The following is an 8,981-nucleotide window of genomic DNA, read 5'->3' on the forward strand; positions in this document are numbered from 1 at the left end:
TTGTTCACCTAGTTGTGATGATTTAATCGTCAGAAATACTTATGTTTTTTAACTTATATTATCCAATAAAAACAATTCTGAATGTGTTGTCTTTTTTGTGCCTATATCAATCCGCTGATAGAAAAAAGTTTGATTACTCTCAACACTAATACTTTTATCACATATATTTACTATATTTTAAACACTTCGTTGGCAAGTTGCCTATTTTCATTACAGTATTGCTCCTTTTGTAAAATTAATATCAGAGCTTAGATAATCTATAGAATATAGTAAGAATGCATTATTTACCTTAACATAACTATGTAGAGACTAAAAATCAGAAACTCTTTGTACCTACCATAAGATATAAACTAATAGACTAAATTATTAACACGTCTTAAAGATCTAATAAGGCAGCAAACAATGGTGTTGAGAGTTTTCTATCAGTGGATTGATAAAGGCACAAAAGAGAAAACACATTCGGAGTTTTTTTTATTAAACAATATAAGATGAGAAAAAACATAAGTACTACTGCCGATTAAATCATCGCAACTTGATGAACAAAAAAAATTCAAGCCAAAAGCGTGCAAAGCTTGAAGCCACTGAAACCTCCATCCTATAATGTTGAAGAAAAACCTTTTCTACATTCTAATACATAAATATCTAAGTTTGAATAAAATTCATCAACCTTGAGAACAGTACAGAATAGCATAAAAGAGAGGCGAAAGATACCAAAGGGACAATTAAACTCATAAGTCGAAAATAAACGCCACAAAACCAGGTTCAACCCACCGTTTGTTTCTTAAAATGTCCTGTACCAAGTCAGGAAAATGGCCATTGTTATATTATTGTTCGTTTCTGTGTGTGTTACATTTTAATGTTGTGTTTTTTTGTTGTGTCGTTGTTATCCTCTTTTATTTGATGCGTTTCCCTCAGTTTTAGGTTGTAACCCGGATTTGTTTTTATCTCTATCGATTTATGAGTTACGAACAGTGGTATACTACTGTTGCCTTTATTTAGAAAATAACAAAATGTAAGTCAGAAAAAAAGCATTGCATAATATCCTTAAAGTCTTCCCAAGGACATAAAAAGGTAAAACACTTTCTCTTTTGTGACACATACATGATATAGTTGTTCTTTTCCTAAACACGATTTTGAACTATGCATGCATATTAAGTGTAACAAGGTTAACTCATTTGTTTCTTAACACTGTGAAAAATATAAATTTTCCTGCTTTGATTAATGACTTAGATGAATCTTATAAAATCATAGATGCAATTATTATTATATCAATTTGTTCCCTAGAACAAGATTTTACGGTAAGAAAAATCATCATACATGTACACGATGCAAACCCGGAAAAGTTTCGGAAAAGATACTAATAAAATCGACTATGTAATTAGAAATCAGGACAGTGAGGCAATTTCAAAAGAATATTTACGAACATATACATTAGTTAATGCCATTGTAACCATAGATGCAACCAAACTCCCGGCAGTTCCAGCTCCGATCCGTAAACTACTCTACACTAATCACTGCCTTCGAATTTTTTCGAAACCCGATCTTCAAGCTGTGTGACCCGGATTGACCTTTCGTTGCTACTGAAGCGAATATGGCTGAACATTGGTGAATGAGGATATTTTTTTACCAACTTTACCAGTTTATATGGACAAAAACAATTATTGTTAGTAAAAAGCACCCAATCCAAATAATATCACAAAATGAAAAGTTTTTGAAATTTCTGTATATCCCAATTCTGGCTTAAACTCAATCGACTTTACAAAACAATTCTCGTCACTTGAGAAACATAATATCATATCAGTTTGACGTCTGCGCGTATGTGCAATTGAAAGAATATTTATGGTTTTAGCTGTTGATAACAATTATTCCCTTTATTGTACTGACACCCCCAATCATCAGCAAATAAATAAAAGTCGTTTGCAGACCACTCACAGTCTTCACGACTTACCTCAAGCTCGACGTCAAAAGGGGTTCTTCAACGTATGAATAATATCAGATACATGTATATATAGAAAAAAATGTTGGTTGCCCGAGAAGCGGCTCCATATATGGGATTAAAGATATTTCATAACAGACAAAATTGGACTCCAGGGATAAATTTTGGATTTTTTTTAAGGGGAGGGGGTCCAAATAATTTCTAATTGACACAAGGCCACAAGCAGGTTATTTTATCCAACTTGAATTAGGGTTTCCAACCAATATCATTAAGACTTAAAACTCACTTCAGGTATAATTTCATGGATTAAACAAACAAAACAATCATTATTATAACTTGAAAAGTAAATATCAAGGATTTGTATACTAGTAGTATCTTACTATACAAATCCTTGTAAATATATTGTATACTTCATTGTGAAAACAAATACAACACACATGTACTAAACATGCTAAAGTTGTTATGCATTTTGCTTTTATTATACATATATTATTTTACAATGGTCTGAATGAAAGCATTTTCATATCTGTATTCCTATTTTTTTTTTCAAGAATATATTTTTGTTCTTCATATTTTTACCCATTATCATCCAGTAAATTTATAGTCATATGATAATAAAGTGTTCCCCTATAATCTTTATGTTTTTTGTCCATTATTCTTTAATCTATTAACCACATTAAGAACCTCATTGATATACTCTTAATGGACCCTTTATAAGTTTCTATTTTAACATACCAGTTCTGGATAATAGAAAAGAGCTGAAATCAATATCTAAATATTCATGTATATAAGTCCCAGTTACATTTTATATTTTGTTCTGCCCTGAACCAAAACTCTCAGTAAGAACAAAAAAAAAAAAGAACAATACACCACTTTTTTTTTTTTTATCATATACTCAATTTTATGTCAATGTAGAATGTGTTTTGAAATCATAGTATAATGTTTGTTTATATAAATATGAATGCCATGCTAGACATCAAGGACCTTTTATATTTGTTATACCAGAGATGTATAATTTATAAACCCATCTATATACATCTATTATTATACTGATAAGGTATTGCTAAAATAACTAGAGCCTATTTCACTCGCCTGATTCTACTTTATTTTTGGAATCATGAAAAGTATATTAAAATCATAACAGATACCCTAATAATGACTGAGGCCAAATTAGGTTAATATTGGCCGGTAATTTAATCAAAAGCAGAAGACTTTAGTGAAGTTAACAGAAATTACAAATAAATTCATTGAAATTGTAGAAAATGACTTTTTAAGGACAATAACTCCAACAAGATGTCAATTGACAATTTTGCTCATGTTGACTTATGTGTAGATCTTCTTTTCTTGATATTTTTGCAGTTTACAGTATATCTCAATCTATAAAGATACAAGTATGAAGGTCTTCATCAGCACCTCATAAGGAACATTTATTCCATGTTTGGTTTCATTCCTTTGAGTGCTCCTCTAGAAGAAGCATTGGTATGTATTTCCCATAGGGTCCTATGTCAAACGAAGTCCCCCCGCTGGTGGCAATCTTGGATGATTCATCACCTACAAAGTTACAACACTTGATCAGCACCTCATAAGGAACATTCATGCCATGTTTGGTTTCATTCTATTCAGTGGTTCTCTAAAAGAAGACATTTTTGTGTATTGTCCATAGGGTCCTATGTCAAACGAAGTCCCCCCGCTGGGGGCCATCTTGAATGGTGCATCGCCTACAAAGTTACAACACTTGGTCTGCACCTCAAACGGAACATTCATGCGATGTTTTATTTCATTCCATTTAGTGGTTCTCTAAAAGAAAACATTTGTAAGTATTTCCCATAGGGTCCTATGTTAAATTAAGTCCCTCTCTGGCAGCCATCTTGGATGATGGTTCGGCTTCAAAGTAACAACACTTGGTCAGCAGCTCATAAAGAACAATCATGCCATGTTTGGTTACACTCCATTCTGTGGTTTTCTAAAAGAAGAGATTTGTATGTATTGTCGGTAGGGTCCTATGTTAACCGATTGATCGCCTACAAAGTTACAATACTTAATCAGCACCTCATAAGGAACATTCGTGCCATGTTTTATTTCATTCCATTCAGTTCACCTCTAGAAGAAGCATTTTTATGTATTTCCCATGGGTCTTATGTTAAACTAAGTCCCCTGCTGGCTTCCATCTTGGATGATGGTTCGGCTACAATGTAACAACACTTGGTCAGCAACATTCATGCTATGTTTGGTTTAATTCTATTCAGTGGTTCTCTAAAAGAAAACATTTGTAGGTATTTCCAATAGGGTCCTATATTAATTTTACCCTCCTGCTGGCAGCCATCTTGGGTGACAAATCGGCTACAAAGTAACAACACTTGGCCTGCACCTCAAAAGAAACATTTATACCATGTTTGGTTTTAATCATAATAAGCAGTTTTCTAGAAGTAGACATTTGAATATATTTTCCTTAGGGTCCTTTGTTAAACTAAGTCACACATCTTAGTTGATGAACTGCTACAAAGTAAAAACACTTGGTCAGCACCTCATAAGGAACATTCATGCCATGTTTGGTTTCATTCCATTCAGTGGTTCTTCAAAAGAAGACATTTGTATGTATTGTCTACAGGGTCCTTTGTTAATCTAACTTCCCCGCTAGCAGCCATCTTGGATGATTGATTGGCTACAAAGTAACAACACTTGGTCAGCACCTCTTAAGGAACATTCATGCCATGTTTGGTTTTATTCCATTCATATGTATTGTCCATAGGGTCCTTTGATAAACTAACTTCACCGCTAGCAGCCATCTTGCCATCTTGAATGATTGATTGGCAACAAAGTTAGAACACTTGGCCAGCACCTCATTATGAACATTCATGCCATGTTTAGTTTCATTTCATTCAGTGGTTCTCTAAAAAAAACCATTTGTATGTATTTCCCATAGGGTCCTATGTCAAACTAAGTCACCCCGATGGCGGCCATCTTGGATGATGGATCGCCTACAAAGTTACAACACTTGGTCTGCACCTCAAATGAAACATTCATGCCATGTTTTATTTCATTCCATTTAGTGGTTCTCTAAAAGAAGACATTTGTATCTATTTCCCATAGGGTCCTATGTTAAACTAAGTCCCTCTCTGGCGGCCGTTTTGGATGATGGTTCGGCTTCATAGTAACAACACTTGGTCAGCACCTCATAAGAAAAATTCATGCCATGTTTGGTTTCATTTCATTCAGTGGTTCTTCAAAAGAAGACTTTTGTATGCATTTCACATAAGATCCCTTATTAAACTAAGTTCCCCGCTGGCAGTCATCTTGGATGATTGATTGGCTACAAAGTAACAACACTTTGTCAGCACCTCATAAGGAACATTCATGCCATGTTTGGTTTCATTCCATTCATTGGTTCTCTAAGAAAAAGAAGACATTTGATGTATTGTCCATAGGGTCCTTTGTTAAACTAACTTCCCAGCTAGCAGCCATCTTGCCATCTTAAATGATTGATTGGCAACAAAGTCACAACACTTGGCCAGCACCTCATTATGAACATTCATGCCATGTTTGGTTTCATTCCATTCAGTGGTTCTCTAAAAGAAAACATTTGTATGTATTTCCAATAAGGTCTTATGTTAAACTAAGTCTCCTGCTGGCTTCCATCTTGAATGATGGTTCGGCTACAATTTAACAACACTTGGTCAGCAACATTAATGCCATGTTTGGTTTCATTCTATTCAATGGTTCTCTAAAAGAAGACATTTGTATGTATTGTCCATATGGTCCTTTGTTTATATAAGTTCCTTGGGTGATTGATTGGCTACAAAGTAACAACACTTGGTCAGCACCTCATAAGGTACATTCATGCCATGTTTGGTTTCATTCCATTCATATGTGTTGTCCATAGGGTCCTTTGATAAACTTACTTCCCCGCTAGTAGCCATCTTGCCATCTTGAATGACATATTGGCAACAAAGAAAGAACACTTGGCCAGCACCTCATTATGAATATTCATGCCATGTTTGGTTTCATTCCATTCAGTTGTTCTCTTAAAGAAAACATTTGTATGTATTTCCCATAGGATCCTATGTCAAAAGAAGTCCCCCCGATGGCGGCCATCTTGGATGATGGATCGCCTACAAAGTTACAACACTTGGTCTGCACCTCAAACGGAACATTCATGCCATGTTTTATTTCATTCCATTTACTGGTTCTCTAAAAGAAGACATTTGTATGTATTTCCAATAGGGTCCTATGTTAAACTAAGTCCCTCTCTGGCGGCCATCTTGGATTATAGTTCGGCTTCATAGTAACAACACTTGTTCAGCAGCTCAGAAGGAACATTCATGCTATGTTTGGTTTTCTAAAAGAGGAAATTTGTATATATTGTCAATAGGGTCGTTTGCTAAACGAAGTCCCCCGCTGGCGGCCATCTTGGGTGATTGATCGCCTACAAAGTTACAATACTTGGTCAGCACCTCATAAGGAACATTCATGCCATGTTTTATTTCATTCCATTTAGTGGGTCTCTCAAAGAAGAAATTGGTATGCTTTGTCCATAGGGTGTTAAATGAATTCCCCTGCTGGCGGCCATCTTGAATGATGGATAAGCTACAGAGTTACAACACTTGGTCTGCACCTCATAAGGAACATTCATGCCGTGTTTGGTTTCATTCCATTCAGTGGTTCTCTAGAGGAAATTCAAAATGTAAAAAGTTAACAACGACGCCGACGACGACGGACGCTAAGTGAGAAAAGCACCACTTGGCCCTTCAGGCCAGGTGGGCTAAAAACTCAAATTAAGTTCATGTTGTAATAGCATTTTTTATGCAGCATTAAGCCATTTACTCAAATTGAATAAATAAATGTCAAATGTTTGTTGGTTCTTGATTAGTACCTGATTTTAAAGACTGTTCCTAACTTTCTGAAATTTATGTTGTTGTAAAACGTAAGTTCCATACATGTAGTTCATATGCATATACATGTAGACAGTTCTTATTACTTCCAACTTCTCTCATAATCAATAGAGCAATATTTACATGCATATCACTAAAATGTTCACTATATAGGACCATGAAGCTCCTATACTTTCAACTATATCATACATGTATCTATATATTAACAGTTACAAAAATTACAGAACCAAAATGAGTGAATTTATTCCTGCAAAACAATACACTTTTGACTATACTTTCAGGGTGACAGTAATAAATTATAATGTTTTTATTTTTATCTTACAGATGGTGGCAAAATAGATCACAGCATGATGTTGAGATTGAATCAGAATGAATTAAACGAAAAGTTTATATTAGGTTTTGGTTTATTTTTTATGTATTTTTATTTGCATGAATTAATTACTTTATCAAATTATGAAAAAATACTATTTAGTTATCTCACCTTGCTGTCACATGGAATAAAATTATTATTTACTTAAAATAACTGTTTGTAAATTAGTGACTTCTCATTTTGAATAGTTCAATGTGTAATATTAATGCTTAAGAATAATGTTTAAACTGTAAAAATGAAACTGAGTTTGATGAGAAGCCATATTTTATCCAAGCAATTATTGTTAAAACTTGAAATTAGACAGAATGAAACTTTGAGAAAATTTACATATAGCTTCAATATGCACCAATTGAAGTTGTTGATTGGGACATTATACAACTACAAGTGTGAGTATATTTTCCATGAAAGTTATAAATTGGTTTGTTCATATAATTAAGTTTATACTAGGTATATTTGAGTAAATACAGGACCATTATATATTAAAACAAATACTGACAAATGTTTTTCTATACACTTATGCGGTGATATTATTCATATGATCAGATTGTGTTTTACAACTGCATGGTCTATGCTATAAACTGTGAAAGTTATTCTATAAGAAAAAATATTTTGTATTTCTTTATTTAAGACTGTTCTCTCAAAACAACAGTAGGCATGACATCACAATGATATTTTATCACATATTTATATATCTCTTTTCTACTTCCATTACATATATAAGCATTATGAATGAACAGCTGCACCAAGACCGCATGCTACACCTTTTTTTCTGCATATTTATCAATCCTAACAACGGTATAAAGTTAGTTTCAGATTAAAGTTATTTGCATACAAGGGCTAGTGTATGACATTGTGACGAACTTCGTTATGTGATTTTTGTTTTATCAATTATTTGCTTATTATTCATAAATTGTAATTTATGAAATGGAGCTCACTATGTTATATTCATGACTTATAAAGGTATGTATAAATTGCACCCTGATTGAAACCCCACTCATTCATTTACGCGCCAGGTAAATCATGTGACAGGTAGCACATTGTTTTTTACACAGGTAAAGTGGTTAGGCAGAGCACACCTAGATTTTGATGTGAACAGACGTTTAGTCTGCTGCAGTTCAGTAATATATTTGGTGATACCTCAGAATTGTCAGTTCAGGACATGGAGTTTCACAGGACAATATAATGAATTTGCTCAGGTTAGAACATTTATTTATATTTTTGACGGTGTTATCATTTACTTATCATATTGGCATTTCAAACAGACCCAGAGACTATTCATCACGTGGCGGACGATTTATGGTGTGATATCTTGTTTTCACTTGATTATAAATTTTATTTGGGGTTCACTTATTTGTTTCAGGGGTTTTTCCATGCAGTTTTATGCTCAGTTTTGAAGCGGCAGCATTTAAATGGTCAGACAACGTACGTCCCATTTATTGACACAGATCTTCCCATTTAAATACCAGTTACGAGGTTTAGCTTAACGTATCATACATAACAACAGCTAGTATTTATGTTATGTGGCAGAAATTATGTATTTTGCATATACAGAAGTTGGTGTCGTTTTACCGGAAATTGGTGTTTGATTTACCGGAAGTTGGTGTAAATTGTTTGGTTGTTTTAATTTGAGAAACCGGAAGATATAGGTGAAATATAAATTGCCAGATTTATTATAGCGTAAATGCTATTTATATTCATGTTTTGAAATATGTTTAAAGGTTGGTCATTGAAATATGATGATGATTTTGACCGGTAGTGTCATATCAGTAGAAAGCTGTGCAATTAG

The sequence above is a fragment of the Mytilus californianus genome, unplaced genomic scaffold (genome assembly GCF_021869535.1).
Source record: "Mytilus californianus isolate M0D057914Y unplaced genomic scaffold, xbMytCali1.0.p SCAF_7, whole genome shotgun sequence".
Classification (NCBI taxonomy): Eukaryota; Metazoa; Mollusca; class Bivalvia; order Mytilida; family Mytilidae; genus Mytilus; species Mytilus californianus.